The 18070-nt window shown below is 43.6% G+C and overlaps 1 non-coding gene across 1 annotated transcript; it reads right to left on the bottom strand.

Moving 5' to 3' along the window:
- Positions 1 to 211: 211 nt before the first annotated feature.
- On the bottom strand, positions 212 to 283 carry TRNAG-UCC (transfer RNA glycine (anticodon UCC)). Its single transcript has one exon. It is a non-coding gene; the product is annotated as a tRNA-Gly (tRNA).
- Between the last annotated feature and the right edge of the window lie 17787 nt (positions 284 to 18070).

The raw sequence follows: 18070 nt of genomic DNA, 5'->3' as shown, positions 1-18070 counted from the left end.
GTGGGGGTGAGAGAATCATGTAGAAATTTTCTCAGGCATGAGAGTGGATATAGCATTTAAAGCAACGATACACAGAGGAGGGCAATGATGGATTGAAAGGCAAGGCAAAAAAAGGTGACCTAGGGAGGACAAGTCCTATAACAAATCCTCCACATGGACCGCCATAAGAACACACCCTTCCTCTTAAGGCCATATTTCCTCTCAAAATGGATGCGTTCGCCGGGAGTCGAACCCGGGTCTATTGCTTGGAAGGCAATTATCCTGACCGTTGGACTACGGACGCTCGATGTCATCACCGCCGTTCAAATTTATTAAATTAATTTTTTTGTTTCGCTACAGTTTTTTTTTGGGCCATCTTTCCGTTGCTGTCATGAACCCGCTTGCTGCTATTTTGCCCACCAAAGGGAAAAAAAAAAAAAACACCATAGGTAATGAAGATCCGCGGCAGAGATGATTAGCGTAATAGTGGTCTAGCTAACAACTAGGTAATGAAGCAAAGATGATTAGCCTAATCTTGGATCATTAGCCTAACCTTGGCCATTCTTTATGTTGTATATATCATATTTATATTGCGAGTACCTTTTAGGTTTTTGGGTTGCATATCTATTACATATCAACCATGGACAACCAATGCACAAGGAGAGGAGAGAAAAAAGAAATCCTCAATTTCTAAAAAATAAGAGGAAAAAATCCCCATCGATTTCACCCTTTGTATTTTGGCTTCCATTCTTAATTCGACCCTTTGTATTACGGCTTCCATTCTTGATTTGACCCTTTCTATTTCGGCTTCCATTCTTGCATTTTACTTCTTAATGTCTCTTTTACACCATAGCAACGCGCGGGTTGAGTATTGGTTTATATATATTGAGAATACTCTTTATGTTGTATTAATTAAACTTTGTTTGTTTTTCGAGCTGGGCTCAACTAGGCATAGATGTGCCTCGTTAAACTCGAAAGGCCAAACTCTTTTTAAGGATTATTCAATTTAAGATTACAACCTTTAAAAACGTAAGGTGGTAACATTATATTAAAACGTGCCATATGCGATACAAAATGTCAAACATGGGACGAGTGTTATATATCGAGCACTCCACTTGTTGAGAGAGAGAGAGAGAGAGAGAGAGAGAGAGAGAGAGAGAGAGAGAGAGAATCCATTATTCCTCCTCCCCCACTTCCTAGAGAGAATGATATGCAAGATAGAAAAATAGGGAGTTTCGACTTCTCTAGACGTGAGAGAGAAAGTTTTGTCTACCATTAGTGAGAGATACGAAGATATTTGGCACAGACAAGCTTTGTGCATGCACATGTTTTTGAGATCCATGGCAAATTAAATATGAATTTGTTATTGGGGAAGATTGCCAAGGATGGAGCCAATGTGGCAAGGACAGTGCGAAGCGGCATACAACTCTAATAGATGATGAACCTTGTTCGTGTGACATGATAATATGCCTAGACCCCACAACATGATGCTCATCTTTATACATCGGCGGATGAGGTTGAGTTGTGTTGAATTAGAGTGGAAGCAGAGGTTGCATGCACTGAAGCTCTTTGGAGGGTACCTAGCGATGGGTCAGGGGGGCCTGCCATACTAGGGGTTTGCCATGGTTTTCCTATCCAGAGATGTTCCTAGAGGGTTGGTGTTGACATGAGGTTAGTTTTGCAGGTGAATGTGTATGTGCATGCCATGGTGGGCAAATGTGAAAGAAAGAAAAAAAGTGATGCCCATAGTGAAATATGCAAGTGAAGTGCATGGGCAATGGGTAGGCCGTGTGTGTGTACTTCTCCAAACTTAAAGATTTCTCCAACTCCACTGCTTTTCTGAATTCCTTTTACTTCTTTTCCCAACATTTACTCATCATCCTTTTCTTGGGGATTCAAGATCATGAGATGTTGATACGTGGTAGTAGACTTTACTCGTATAGCTACTATAAATCCCCAAGATCATTAGATGTTGATGCGTGGCAGTAGACTTTACTCGTATAGGTACTACAATGAAGTGTTGGAATTAGGGTTGCAGGAAAGCACACAAAGCTTGGAGAAGAAAAGCAAGAATGCACACAACACACAGTGTATTAGATTGTGTCAATGTACAAAGATAAGTTAGCCCTAGAATGATGGGCGTATATACAAGCCGGGGGAAAAAACCTTCTAAAGAGGGAAAAAGTGCCCCGGCGGTCCTAAGTGTGTTCACACACATCACTACCTATATATATGGCAACAAATCTCCCCTGGGAGTGATGGTGTGAACAAGAGCTGGCACTCATGTATAGGGAAGTGCCATGCCCAAAGTAGATCAGTCCACAAAGGGGAGCAAGCCCAAAGCTTTGTGGAAAGCTTCAAACTTCTCATGAGGAAGCGCCTTTGTGAAAAGATCGACGAGGTTGTCTTGTGTTGGCACATATGCCAAGCTGATCTCTCCTGCTGAGAGTCTCTCCCTAACATAGTGATAATGCATCTCAATGTGCTTTGTGCGAGCATGAAAAACTGGGTTTCTCGCAACTGCCAATGTGCTCTGACTGTCAGTGTAGATAGAGGTGGCAGACTCCTGTCCAACACCCAAGTCAGCCCCATAAGCCGTCTGAGCCACACACACTCAACCGTAGCTGTGAAAGCTGCCCTGTACTCAGCTTCACAACTAGAAGTGGCCACAGTAGGTTGCTTCTTGCTCAACCAAGATATGCATGAGCTACCGAGCATGAAACAAAAACCACTTGTGGACACTCTTGTGTCATAGCAACCAGCCCAATCTGAGTCCGAAAGGGCATGTAAATCTGGCGGCAACGATCCCCCCTTGGGATAAAACAACCCAAGATGTATGGTGCCACTCAAGTAGCGAAAGATGCGTTTAACTGCCTTCCAATGCTGAGACCCTGGGCTATGCATAAACCTACTCACCTGTGAGACTACAAACTGAATGTCCGGCCTCGTAATGCATACATAAATGAGGCAACCAATAGCTGTTTGATAGAGTGTAACATCAAAGTGATCTCCACCATCATGAAGACTCAACTTCAAACCTGTCTCCATTGGAGTAGCAATAGGCTTGCAGTCTTCAAGGCCAAATCTCCGCAACAATGTCTCAATATATTTTGTTTGACACAAAGCAATACCTCCATCACACTGCTTAAATTGTATCCCCAAATAATGATGCAAATGCCCCAAATCTGACATCTCAAAAGAGGCATTCAAATCAGCCTTAAAATCAGCAATATGACTCTCATTTGGTCCTGTGAGCAGCATGTCATTGACATAGAGAGCAATGATTAGATGTACATCATCCACCCGTTTAACATACAAAGTGCTTTCTGTTGGACTATTCTGAAAACCATGTGCAGTCAAATATGCATGTATCTTTTCATACCAAGCTCGTGGAGCTTGCTTTAAACCATACAAAGCCTTTTTCAACCTGCACACTTTGTTTTCCTACCCTCTTTGAACAAAACCCCACGAGGCTGCGATACGTACACCTCCTTATGCAAATCTCCATTCAAGAACACAGTCTTTATATCCAACTGATGTACATTCCAACCATTATGAGCTACCAATGCACAAATGCTACGAATGGTAGTCATACGACAAGTGGGAGCAAAGGTCTCATCAAAATCAATGCCCTTTTCTTGAGCATAACCCTTTGCAACAAGTCTAGCCTTATAGCGATCAACACTGCCATCTGGCTTTTGTTTCAAATTAAAAACCCACTTACATCCAATGACCTTTTTACCAATAGGCAAATCACACAAAGACCATGTACCATTCTTCATTATAGCATCATATTCACTTTGCATTGCAGCCAACCAATTTTTTGATTTTTGTGCCTCATCAAATGAAAGAGGTTCTTCCTCTTTACACATACTAGACACAGCCAAAGCATAACAATTTGATGCATAAGAGGCATACTGAAAACCTGAACGAGTACGACTAGAAATAGGTGCATCAATTTTACTATCACGCAAGGTTTGCACCAGCCATTTAGGCATTCCTCTAGCCTGCTCATTTTCAGCCCTATCCTCATAAATTACATCCTGTAAATCTGCATCAAAAATAGGCTGATCTATGATGTCGTTTGAAATCTGCATAGGCTGAATATTTGCCTCATTAGGACTTACATTTGAATTCCCACCTATAAATAGAGGCAACAACGTATCAAATACATCCCGTGAGCTCACACCTATCTCTTTGGTACATGATAACACATTAGGACTTGTTTGGGGTCTTATTGGGCCCTTTTATTTGGACACTTAGCGAAATGCTTAAAATGCTAATCAAGCTTTGACCAAGCTAGTGGCCTAGGCCTGAAAATGCATTTTTCCTTTTCTACAAAAAAGAAAATAGGCCAAAAGGTGATCTAATCATTAGATCTTCTGTCCTTGGGAAGGAATATGGACCTAACTGCCTTTTTGTCTTGTAGTGAAGTACCTTTCACAAAGAATATTTGAAAATTTTCGTCACTTTGTTCCCTCCCTTTTTGGAGGTGCTGCAAATCCTACTCTCTCTCTACACTCTCTCTCTAAAACGAGTTTAGGGTGTTTTACTTGGGTAAGGGCTTCTTTTTCTCTCTCTAGGAGCCATGGCCTGCAGATCTGGACCTCCTACTCCATCATCCTCTCCACCAGCTCTCATGGAAGAGCTCACCATCCCCTCCTGTGAAGGTACAGATCTACACATCCTTGCAAGCTGAAGCTCTCCATCTCCATCACTAGCAAGCTCTCCATATCTATCATCCTCTCCACTAGCTCTCATGGAAGAGCTCACCATCCCCTCCTGTGAAGGTACAGATCTACACATCCTTGCAAGCTGAAGCTCTCCATCTCCATCACTAGCAAGCTCTCCATATCTATCTCCTCAAGGCCTCCATTTCCATCTCTGTATCCATCTGCATCTCCTCCACCTCCATCTCCATCACCATCTCCATCTTCATCTCCTCCATCACCATCCACATTTCCATCCTCCACCTCCATCCTCCATCTCCATCATCTCCATCACCATCCACATTTCCATCTCTGTATCCATCTACATCTCCTCCATCTCCATTTGCTAGGTACAATGGCTCTACGGGACATCACCAACAAGCAATCAAAGTTTCGCTTACACGTGGACTTAGACGAGGAGTATGCCACAATGCGAAGTAATCGAACGAAGGGATGTATTCCTGCTGAGGTGCTATGACTTCAAGGTGCAAAAGCCATTGATCTTTGGAGGACTGATGGAAGCATTTATCCCCTTGATCCACAGACTGGTGCACCTCCCCCTTTTCGTAATATCACGTAGGTCGTACGCTTCTTGGGTGACGGTTATAATGGTTTCTTAGGGTACTGTCAGAGGCTCTATTCTTTGTACTTGCAGGAACTCTCAAATCAAAATCACCTCAAGAAGCTTCTGGAATTATGCAAGGCGGAAAAGGGAGAATGTGCATCAACTTTCATGGCCACAAAGGAACATATGCTGGCTCGAGTCAAGGATCTAGAGAAGGAGGATGCAGAGCATAAGATGAAGCTTGATGAAGGTGTGACAACTCGGAACCTTCGCCGACGTGTCGATCATTTCACTCACCTCCCCGTGGGATATAATGCAAGGCAACGAAAGCGCAAGCCTCTGAGTCTTGTTTCCAAAGATGGGGGGGCTCGCAACCAAGCGACGTGTGCGTCAAACAAGGTAATCACAGCTTCAAAACTAGCATTACATTCCTTTTTCATATAGTTATGTCATTGACTCTGAACTATGTGATGTCTAGGGAATGTGCTAAAGCAATATTAGGTTGTTCCAATACTGAGGAGTCTATCCTTGAGCACATTATTCCAGAGCAAAAAGTAATCAATATGATAACCAATCCAATAAATGGTGCGTTGCGTGACAGGATTCAAAAGTATTTTCTCAAGGAATTCGAGCAGATTGTCAGTCCCGTTGACATGCTCACTGTGTGCGACACAGCAGGTATCAGTGAGATAAGGGATACAGGGCTTTGTATACTTGCATCACAGCACGTCTACAAGGCAAAGAAATGACACAATCTATACTTCCAACACCATACAGTATAGTTATGGCAAGGAAGTCAGCAAACAACAATATTGCCGACTTGCTAGGTGGCTACAGATGGGTGGATGGTAGCATGCCAATGTCAAATTCAAAAGATTTTGCTTACAACAAGTTTAACAATGTTTACGTCGAGGTGGAGGCGCTTCAACGAGCTATGATTTAGTTTTATGATATGACATTAGAGGAGACGGAAGGAAAGGCTATATTTGTCCTCAAATTGGATGAATGTCAAGTTGTAAAGGGCCAAAGGGTGGAACGTACAAGTCTGACACTCATGAGCAGGGCATTGAAGCGAAAGAGCTTAGACGGCGAAGATGAAATAGGTGATGCGGAGAATAACTTGCACACAAAGCGACGCAAGCAAGATTACTTTAGAGTGCAGTCTGAGAAGAACATATGGTGGCAGGCGGCATGGACCCTTCCGCACGAGGACCATGACAGTCTGAGGTGGTACTTCACCCATACAGGTATTCAAGGAGTGATACACAGGCAATCAAATGGTGAAGTCTTGCATGTGCCTGGCCGCACTGGTGACTTTGAAATAGAGTGGCACCTTGGTGGTGATCTCAAGACCCTCAAATACATGTTGGGAACTAAAAGCGGTGCTAACACTTTGTTTCCATGCATCTTTTATTGTCATCCAAGGATGCCAAGTGTCGCAGTGGGGAAGGCCAAACAAGCAACCAAGGTGAAAGGTCGTAAGCAGGCAAGTGCAAAGGGCTCAAATCAATTACAAAAAGGGAAGGGTATGCACGTCTGGCTCAATGGAATTATGAGCTGCAATCAAAGCAAGGCACCATCTCGCGTAGAGGAGGATGCTACTTGGAACCCTATTCTTTCAATTCCACTGTCGCGAGTACATGTGTGTACCTTGCACGCAAGACTTAGAATTCTAGACAAATTGTTGATGCTCCACATCAATTATGCTTGGAACATGGAGCCAGAGTCACGGCGGCGAGAATAGTGCATCCAAGAGCTTTAAGTTGTTTTATCATCCGTGGGGCTTCATGCAGGTGCTGTCACCCTCTCTAAGGATCGCAAAAACCCATCAAGTACCCAAGATAACCCTAATAAGATATGTATGGGTGGTGCAAAAGCAAGACACCTGCTCTCAAACTATGGTGAGGCTCAAAGCCATACACATTTTGAATTATGGAAGCAGATTTGTGATGTAACAACCTATCGAGGCAATGAGGCGACTCTAGGATTGAAGCGTGCACATGTGTGGGAAGCTTGTGATGAGATGATGAGGCTTCTTGAGCGCCCGTATCTTGATGAAGCAGAGATAGCTACATTCAAGACTTCGATTGACAGATTCATAGAAGAAATGATCGATGCTTGGGGGGGAAACTCATATAACACACTACATGCATATTCTCTATGCGCACAGTTCCTTCTTTCTAGATGAATATGGGTCTCTTGCACTCTAGAGCAACCAAGGCATGGAACGATCACATTACCAAGCCAAAGCGGCCTATTTTAAGAACACGGGTCATGGCGGTGGCAAGGTTCGCAGCAATGCATTTCAGAACTGTTCAATTGGTTTTACCGTGCACTTACTGGGAGAAAGGCCCAAAAACGAGCCGGAAATTTGTCTTTGAGGCGCAAAATCATGAAGGTGGTAGGTGCAAGGCGAAAGAGAAGGGTGCAATGCATCAATGGCACGTGAAAGAGCGAGGCAATGGCACAGTGGTCAACTAAGAAATGGCCGCGTGTGGTTACCCACCCAATAATTCTTGTTCGCCACTTTTTGGCGCGCTCATTGTAAATTGACTTTTTTGTAATTTTGGCCCCCTATAAATATCAAAGTGAGTTTTATTGTCATTTTTAAACGTCTTGACTTGTGAGCTCTCTCTCTCTCTTCCTCTCCCCTTGACTCTCCCTCTCGCGCACTCTCTCTCTCTCTCTCTCTCTCTCTCTCTTTCTCTCGCTCGTGCACTAATATCTCATGCACATGGAGCCCCCAAATGATCCTCCCTCCAATACGCAGGATGACATTTTCAAAGACCTTGGGCCCTTACCCACCGCACATAGAACTAAAATCCCAAACATTTACCCACAAGCCCAAATGGATTTGGCAGCTGAGCGTGTGAGGCTTGAGCGAGAGGCCCAAGAAGCCCAAGAACGCCAAGAAGCGGAGAGATTACAGAAAGAAGCAGAGGACATGGAGGCAGCTGAGAGAGCAAGAAAAGAAGCCAAAGAGACCGTCAGAACACAGGAGGAGGATGAGGTAGCAAAGAAAGCACAGGAGGATGAGGCAACAAAGAAAGCACAGGAGGATGAGGCTGCCAAGAAGGCAGAAGAAGACAAGACAGTTAGGAAGGCGGAGGCAGATAAGAAGGCTGCAAAAGAAGCTTAGGCCGCCGCAAGCAACGAGAGAAGATTTGCATTCTTTGCTGCGGAGGAGGATTGGCTTAACAGACAAGCTCGCGGATTTGTTGCTGACCTACAAATGGCCGGATACGAAGATGACACGATTTTGGAAGCGGCTATACAAGGTCTTTGAGCAGAATATACAAAGAGGAGAAATGAAGACACAATAGAAAGGGAGCACCTGCCGAGTAGTAGGATTCTCAATGCAATGTTAGACAGAGTCTTGGCTCGTGCACTTGGTAAAGGAAAGAGAAAACTCTCAGCTCCAGAAAGTAGAAAATAAGAGACAGAAGCTTGAACGAGAAGCCAGGGTAGCAAACGCACAGAGGCTTCGTGAGAAAAAAGAAAGGAAAGATGAAGAGGAGCGAGTAAGGAAGGAGGCAGAGCAGAGAGCAGCTCAGAAGACTCCATCTGCAAAGGCAAAGAAAACTCCAACACCTGCAAAGGCTAAGAAGGGGAAAACCATTCCTAAATGCACAGAACCCCCTTTCGATAACTTCCAAGAGCGGCGACAAAAGTTCAAAAATGACATGCCAGCTTGGACTCGCCACGCGCAAGCACCACCGCCCCCAACAACACAGAAGAAGCAAAGGTGGAGACCAGGGACGGTTGCCCTTAGAGAAATTCGCAAATATCAGAAGAGCTCCACACCAATTATTCCAAAGGCACCTTTTGCGCGTCTCGTCAAAGAGATTATACTCGACCAGCGCCGGGATGTCAATCGTGTGCAAGCGGCGGCACTAGGCGCTCTGCAACAAGGTGCCGAGGATATTTTGGTTTCGCTTTTCCAAGACGCGGTTTTGTGCATGGTGCATGCAAAACGTGTCACTATGAAGCCATCTGATCTTCGTCTAGCTAGGCGTATCCGTGGAGACGACGCTCTCTTTCACTAGATAGGAGAAGCCTTTGTAATGCAACAAATCCATGTTTTGTAATCTCAATTTGATTAATGAAAAACCATGTCTATTTTCAAAAAAGTTGTGTTTTCTATTGCAAGTGATTGTCATCTTGTCAAGGTAATTGTAGTCTTTTGCATGTAATTGTTGTCGCTACGTACATTCGACCTCATGTGAACGCTCGTCTGCCACCACCCGTCCGACTTTGGCTCGACTCGACGGGCCGATTTCTCCTGCGTATGGCCCCAAAAGGGTAGATCTGATGTGCGGGGTGCGCCGGGGCCGACAGGGGGGGCCGGTGGTCATGCCGTGGACCCTGTGCGCCACGGAGCGACTGTAGCCTGTTTGACCTGGTCAAACAGGCTACAGTCGCTCTGTGGTCAAATAGGCTACAGTCACTCCGTGGCGCACAGGGTCCACGGCGCGACCACCGGCCCCCCCCGTTCGGCCCCGGCACACCCTGCACATCAGATCTACCCTTTTGGGGCCATACACAGGAGAAATCGGCCCGTCGAGTCGAGCCAAAGTCGGACGGGTGGTGGCAGAGACGAGCGATCACAAAAATTGATTGAAACATCATGACACGACATGACAACAACATATAAACACATCAAGAAGATAATTAAAACTTAAAATCAGCTCGACAAACATCTTGATGTCATTAATTGTTTGATTTTCACAAAAAGCAAATGAGTACATTGGATCTAGCCAACTCGCTTGATGAGCTTGGTGAAAGCCTCGTGGGTGAGAGTCTTTACCGATGGTTTGTCACCAATGCGTTCGGCTATCTCTTTGGCATCAGTGATGCCTTGTCCAAGGCTAAGGCCACAAAATCCTAGGAAAGACCCCGCACTTTTATCACCAAAGCTATAGATAGCTGCTTCCCTATTTACAAGAATACATTTATGGGCATTTTGGGCTATAGGGGCTTCAGACAGGATGGCGCTTAGGGCTCTGCACTTCAAAAACTCAGCTTGCGCGTCATTTGAAAAGTCATTGTGAATCACGTGAAGCATCTCGGCATTGAAGCTCGGGATGTAGTGCCATAGCGCAGCATCTTTTCCCTCCACCTCCTTTCGTGCTCCAACCTTTCGGCTTGCGAACAAGTCCATTTCTCTTGCGGTCTACAAAGTAGATAGAAGAATGAGTTGACTTCAAAAAATTACAAATTAAGAGGGAAGAAATTGGGTGTACTACCTCAGTGGCATCATCATGATCTGCAAGGTCTGCATCACTAATATTGATGCTCCCGAGGCTGACGGAATCCAAAATGGCAAGCGGCTTGTGAGGGGCAAAGCTAGTTTCTGGCACACTCTCGTAGAAATCCTTGCACTGGGATATTTGTACAAGAGTCTCTGCCACAAGGGACTCTATTGAGGCATGATTTTCCGAGAGCGCAAGCACCTTTGTGACATCTGTGGAACTGAAGTCAATGCGGATGTCATCATCTTTGGACGGCTATTGTGTGTCTCGCATGCCCGCATACATAGCAATGACTGAGAGAGTTTCATCCTGATGCAGCCCGAGGACATGGGCGATGTCATCCAAAAATAAGAACTCTACACCTTCTACTATGATGGGGTGTAGAGTTTGCACTTCGAGCTCTGGAACTTCATCCATGACATCGTCCCCTTCGATGTCCTGTTTCACAGCCTCAGCTTGAGGCTCTTTCGCCAGAGGCACAAGTGCAAGAGATGCTTCTTGCACTGGGGTGACAATCGCCTTCTTTGGGTCAGCTTCCTTGATCAAGAGATAAGGTGTGGCTTTCTTTGGAGGAGTGGCCTTCCTCTTTCCCTTGCTTTTCTCTGTTCCCTCCAAGATCAGGAGGGCAAGAGTCATGTCCCACCTCAAAAAACTTGTGCCGATGTTGCCCATTCTAAGATCTACAAGGTTATCTTCTTCCTCCTCCCTTAGATATGTGCTATTAAGGCCTTTGAGGAATCTTGCAAGCCTGAACCTGAAATTTTTGTCCACTTTGTAGGTATGCTTGATAAGATCCACAGGCACCCAAGTCCCCTCCTCGTCTTCAAAGTTGACACAATATTCAGCCATGTATGTGTCCATGTAGCTAGTGAACGCCCCAAACACGTCATTATGGAGTTCGGCGGTGCCTTCCATGTCAATAGATGTCTGAAAGATGGGTGCAAGCTTCTCGATCAAGTGACCGAGGTCAAGCTTGTGCAATTGAGATAGGAGAGCTTGGGCGGGGGTGGCCATGCTTGAGTAGCGAAGAAGGCGAGGGGACCACAAAGATGCACAGAGTGAGGAGATGAACTCAAAGTGGCCAAAAGTGACTTATAAAGAGGTCTTTAAAACTTTTTTTATGTTTAAAAATTCACTTAAAACCTCCAAAAAAATAAAAACACGCGACATAACTTAAAAGTGCACAAAATTGAACGCAAATTGCGAGTAGCCAAAATTGTTTTGAATTAATCTCTCAAAATCTGTTACATAGCTTGCTTGATATGGATACATCTAGGGAAGGGAATGCTTTTACAAAAGTAAGATGCCTCTTTCCTCTTACGTAGAGGTGTGTTATCAATCACAAATGAAAAGTCACCTTTCAGTGCAAACCTAAGGCCTAAGTACTCCCTTAGGTTCGCCATATTCCAATCAGCATTTACTACGATATCCCACACATCAGCTTGTGTGCTAACATGTACATCAAGCTGTTCTGCATCGTTGATGTCCGAATCGAGTGCTTGCCATTCGCCTCCAGTCAGCTTCCAACGTCTGTAAGGAAAGATAATAGAGAGTTGTTGCTTTCCAAGCTGGTACCGAACGACCATCTTCTCCGACACCACCATGCACTTTATCTTGTCACCCTGATGTTGAATAACCTTCAAATCTCACGAAGGTGGCAGAAAGGCACTCATTGCTGTGCCTCCCTTTGTAATCCATATTGTAGGAGTCCGGTGAACATCAGCCTCCTTGAACAAAAACACAAACAAATGTAAAGGCATGAAGAACGTGAGAGTCGCACGATGTGACCCATAGGTGCACTTCATTGCATTGCACACATCAATCTCAATCCGATGTCTGGTTAGTGCAACCAAAGTATTGTCGGGCTTTGGCCAATCATGGTCCGTGAGACTTGGTGTAGGGAGCCTCCGTAGAGTCCTAGAACCATCTCTTGACGTGGGTACAATATACTCTGCATGAAAGAAGAAAACTGAGCGCTCTAAAAGCTCTGATGCCGAACAACCAGTATATAGTAGCTTGCCGATTTCAAAGTGGTGCGCCTCAAAGGTTCTAGAAAGGGCCTCTAAAGGCTCCCATTCCACAAATGTCGACAGAAAGATGTCTACACAGAACATTACAAGAACACACTTGAAAAAATCAAGCTTCCGTAACATGAAATGATATTAGCATGTCTCAGTGCAGCCCATAAAACAAGAAGCACAAATAAAACTTACAATTTGCAGGAAATCGTTTGTGATTGGCATTGTCAACACGGAGTTGCGATGCCTTGTAGACGTGTTGGATCATCACCTGCTTGCTTTTGTCATCACCTGCTTGTTGGATCATCACCTGCTTGCTTTTGTCAGCCCCCTGCTTGAGATCCACTATGCGACCCTTCCAATGGTGCGACTTTAACCCTATGTATCTGCGAGAGACTTTGTGGGCTCCCCTTGTGCTTGGACGCATCGTCACCCACATTCCTTTTGCAAAGGTGCTTGTAACCCACAAGCCAGTGTTGTCTTGTTCGTTGCTGCTGCTAAAGGACTCCACCCTTGAACGAGGTCGACGACTCATTGTGCTTGGCTAACCGATTAAGCTAAATGATGCTATGAAGTTGTAGGTGTGTAAGAAGATCTCTGCAACCTAATGCTAGCAGAGCATATAAGCTGGCAAGAGGAGTCAAGAATGTGTATAAGCTAGCAAGAGGAGAGTGAAGAATGTGTGCAAGCAAGAGAGGATGGACTTGATGGGGAAAAAAAGTGGACTGTTTTCCAAGCTTTCCATAGCCAAGAAGGCACAGAAAGATAGATCTAACTTTAGGAGGGAAGGGGAAGGCTGAATGGGGAGGGAGGTGGCCAAAAAATGACTCTTTTAGTTAGAGAGAGACTCAAAACCGAATTGCTAGTTTTAGAGAGAGGAAGAGGGAGTGGGGAGAGGAAAAAGTAGCTTTAAATGAGGGATAATGATGGGGGGCGTTTTTGGCCCTAGCCCACTTTTTGAGGTGGGGTCATTTATACCAGTTTGAGCTGTCTTTATTAAAAGGTGAGAAATTTGATTTTATTGAAAGATTTTGCATTTTTCAGCCCAATTTCTTAAAAGAAAATGGTATGATTCAAGTTTGACCCCTACATATTAGGGGCAGGGAAACCCAACATTTTTCTCCACATGGCCGACTCCCATTGCACCACTCCTTAATGACTGTCATTAGGCTTGGGGCAAATTAAAGGGCCCAAGAAGACCCCAAACAAGTCCTAATGAAAGGCTGCATCTTCCACAAATACAACATCTCGACTAATCAAGATACGCTTTGACTGTGGATGATACAATCTGTAACCCTTGCTCTCAGCACTGTAACCAACAAAAATGCATTTGACAGCCTTATCATCCAATTTTCTACGTTGTTGCACAGGCACTAAAGTATAGGCCAAGCAACCAAAGACACGCAAGTGACCAATAGAAGGCTTCCTACCATGCCAAGCTTCGTATGGAGTAACAGACTGCAAGGCCTTATTAGTGGGACACCTGTTGAGTACATATGCAGCACACATGACAACCTCAAGACAAAACGCATGTGGCAAAGCTTGGCTCTTGACCATACATCGTGCCATCTCCATAAGTGACCTGTTTTTCCTCTCAACAACACCATTTTGCTGAGGGGTATACGGCCAAGCACAACCAAAGACACGCAAGTGACCAATAGAAGGCTTCCTACCATGCCAAGCTTCGTATGGAGTAACAGACTGCAAGGCCTTAGTGGGACACCTGTTGAGTACATATGCAGCACACATGACAACCTCAAGCCAAAACGCATGTGGAAAAGCTTGGCTCTTGACCATACATCGTGCCATCTCCATAAGTGACCTATTTTTCCTCTCAACAACACCATTTTGCTGAGGGGTATACGGCACTGTACATTGGTGTTTTATCACACGACTAGCTAGAAATGCATCAAACTCTTTAGACATGTACTCCCCCCCCTCGATCAGAATGGAGAGTGCCCATAGTACAATTGGATACATTTTCAACTATAAGCAAGAACTGTTTGAAGCACAAAAACACTTCGGACTTTGCCTTCAGTGGATATACCCATGCATGCCTTGAGTAATCATCAATGAAAGTCATGAAGTACAAGTGTTTACCAAATGACGGAGTTTGCATAGGCCCACATACATCACTATGTACAAGTTGCAATTTGCGAGTGGCCCGCACAAAACCATCCTTTGGAAACGCAAAACGCTGCATTTTGCCCAAAATACAGCCTTCACAAACATGTTTTAATGGTGCCTCAAGAGGGGGCAATGAAGCAGCTATATCAAATTTTTACAAACGCAGCAAACTAGCAAAGTTCAGATAACCAAAACAAGCATGCCATAGTTTTGCATCTAAAACTGCCTTTTCATCAAAAACTGCATTTGCTAAATCTTCCACACACTTGTCATACGAATTGAGCCTATACAGCCCACGAAACAAGGTGCCAGATGCAATAATCATATCACCAAAAGTCAAATCATGAACAGTACATCTGTCATCCACAAATTTGACTACAAGTCTAAGTCTAGCAAGCGCAGAGACAGACAATAGATTCTTCTTTATCCCTGGCACATACAAAGCATCTGAAAGTGTGAAAGCGCTGCCATTTGCAGCAGTAAGCATAATTTTACCAATGCCCTTCATTGGGTAAGAAGCATTATTGGCACATGTGACAGTATTTCTATTAGGGACAGCCTCAAGACAAGTGAACATATCACGATGCGAGGTAATGTGCTTTGTAGCACCACTATCAAAATACCATACATCAGAGTCAACAGAAACTGCCAAACATGCATCATGTACAGATGGGTCATACTGGCAATACACGCTAAATGCCCATTCTGTATCCTGCACAACATTTTTAGAATCTGCATTTGTAGAAGCATCTGCTATTGTGGCTGCATTTGACTCTTTCTTCTTTGCCTCTTTAGCCTTTAGCTTAGGGCAATTCTTAATGACATGATCAATTGCCTTACAATAGTTGCACCTGATTTTTTTCTTGCCTTTATCAAGAGCCTTCTCAGACCTATTGTTGCTACCTGTGGAAGGAGAAGAAGTTGCAGACCTACTAATAGGAGAAGAAACAGTGGAAGGGGCTGCCTTACCACTTCTTTTCTGCTGGGCAGCAAATGCCTGATGATCAACTGCATGCTCCCTAGTCCTGTTTTGCGTGGACTGCACTTCTTGTTGCAAGAGCTTGTTGACTAAAGTATCATAGTTGACAACATCAGGTCTGTCCTCAGTAACAAGTCTCCACGTGGAAGCAAAAGTCTGATATGACTCAGGTAAAGCATCAAGAACAGTCTGCAGCACAAGAGAATGATCAGGAATAATCTCACCTGCAAAAATCAACTGTTCCTTGAGATCTTTAATCTCAGCAAGAAAAACATTCATGTCATCATCTTCCTGCATAATCTTTGATTCTATCTCTTTACGCAGGTAAGAGATTTTTGCCTCGTTACGATCTGCATATACAAACCTGCTAAAATATCCCAAGCCTGTTTTGCTATTTTAGCTGAATGAATATGTGGAGTGATGTTACGTTTGATAGAAAGTGCAATCAAGGCATGAGCCTGTGCATCTTTACCATCCCAACAAGCTTGTTCAGTAGTGGGTAAAACATGAGCAACAGTAGAGCTGCTAGAACCTGCAACATCCTCAACAGATCCTACATCCACAAAACCTGGACGGACATCCATACCCTGCACAATGTTCCACACTCCTTTTGCAACCAAAACATGCTGCATCATGTATGCCCAAAGTGGGTAGTTGCTGTCTCCATCCAATTTGTCATCAGCAGAGCAGACAACATGTGAAATACATCATTGCTGTTATCAGCCAATGGCCACTGACTGAAACTGATGCAAAAGCTACTTGTAATGAAGCAAAGACTGAACAAAAAACAACTCGTGCTATGTAGCACGGTCCATAATAGAATATGTATGCTTGTTTTGTAGAAAACTGCACTGTCAAAATTTTTGCACAAAATGACACGAAAATACCTGTACAGAACTTGTAATGCAAAAACGGAGCCCGAAACGACCTCAGATGCAATTTCTGAGAACGCAAAGGCCCACGGGCTAATCTAGAGAGTATAGGGACCTGCAAGTGCTTGTGAAAGTCACCTCAATTGGAGAACGTGAGTCAGAGGGTGCTAGCGGCGTAGCCCTGGGAGCCGATGCCTGCTCTAATACCAATTGTAGGAATTAGGGTTGCAGGAAAGCATACAAAGCTTGGGGAAGAAGAAGCAAGAATGCACACAACACACAGTGTATTAGATTGTGTCAATGTACAAAGATAAGTTAGCCCTAGAATGATGGGCATATATACAAGCCGGGGGAAAAAACCTCCTAAAGAGGGAAAAAGTGCCCCGGCGGTCCTACGTGTGTTCACACACATCACTACCTATATATATGGCAACATGAAGTTGGGCGGCTTCTATTGCTTGGTTGATATATCATTATTGAGCACTTGAGATAGAAATAATGTAGATCAATAATTTGTGTGGTCGAAGAAGAGACCACTAAAGGTAACACTTGGTCTATTTCTTGAGGTGTCACCTCTACGAGGGGTTGACCCAAACTTTGGGCACTTGCCATCCCAGAGCACACTCAACAAGCTTGTCTTCTTGAAATAAGAGAGGGACCTCCACCATCATCGGGTTGTTGCAAGATCAAGGTGTCCAGTTTTATCCAGTTTCTGCTGGACTGGAACAATGCTTGGAGAGCAAAATTTGGGGGGCAAGGTACTTAAAATGAGATCCAGGAAATAATAGAAAATATGTTTGTCCTTAAATTAACCCAATATAACTTAAATTAATATAAATTAGTCTAATTAATCAAAATTAATCAAAAATATGATGAAATGATAAACAAATGATCTTTCCATACTTAGAGTGATCCAATTTATTTTTCCATAGATGCACCATTACAAGTACACTAGTCCCTATAGGTTTTAGATGATTCACATCAAAAATGTAATTTTACTAATTAGATTATTAATATTTGCAGGCCTTCTGATAGTCTGGAAGAATTTTGAAAAAGAGATCATTAAAAATCCAACCATTGGATTTGCAATTTTTACTAACCACCACATTCTAATAATGTCTCAGTATCTACCCACTCTTTTGATCTACAAGATTGAGGATTTTAAGTGGTAGCTATTGTGGGTACAAAAAGTGGCGTATATTATAACACTTTAAAGACCTTGAAATATTTAAAGAAAATAGATAGATATCTTAAAATTTTCTCAAAAAATCAAGTTAAGCTCCATATTATGTGAAGATCTAAGGTACAAAGTGGGAATCTCATATGAGTTTATATGTAAAAGATATTAGCATTTTATGGAATCAGTTCAAATTTGGGACAGGGTGTATACATTGACTTTGTACCTAAGAAAATGAGGACTTTTGACTATCTAATGCTTAATCAAATTATGCAACTATATTTCCAACTTTGAATATGATGTTCCAACAAAAGAACTTGAAACGAAATTCCTTCATTTACTAGGAGAGATTAGCCACTAAAGGTAAACAAATGCCTGTTTTTTTACTGTTT

This window comes from Cibotium barometz, chromosome 55 (genome assembly GCF_041138505.1).
Source record: "Cibotium barometz isolate CiBa-2024 chromosome 55, ASM4113850v1, whole genome shotgun sequence".
Taxonomy (NCBI): domain Eukaryota; kingdom Viridiplantae; phylum Streptophyta; class Polypodiopsida; order Cyatheales; family Cibotiaceae; genus Cibotium; species Cibotium barometz.
The sequence above is the reverse complement of the archived record's forward strand: the minus strand, read 5'-3'. Positions and strand labels throughout refer to the sequence as shown.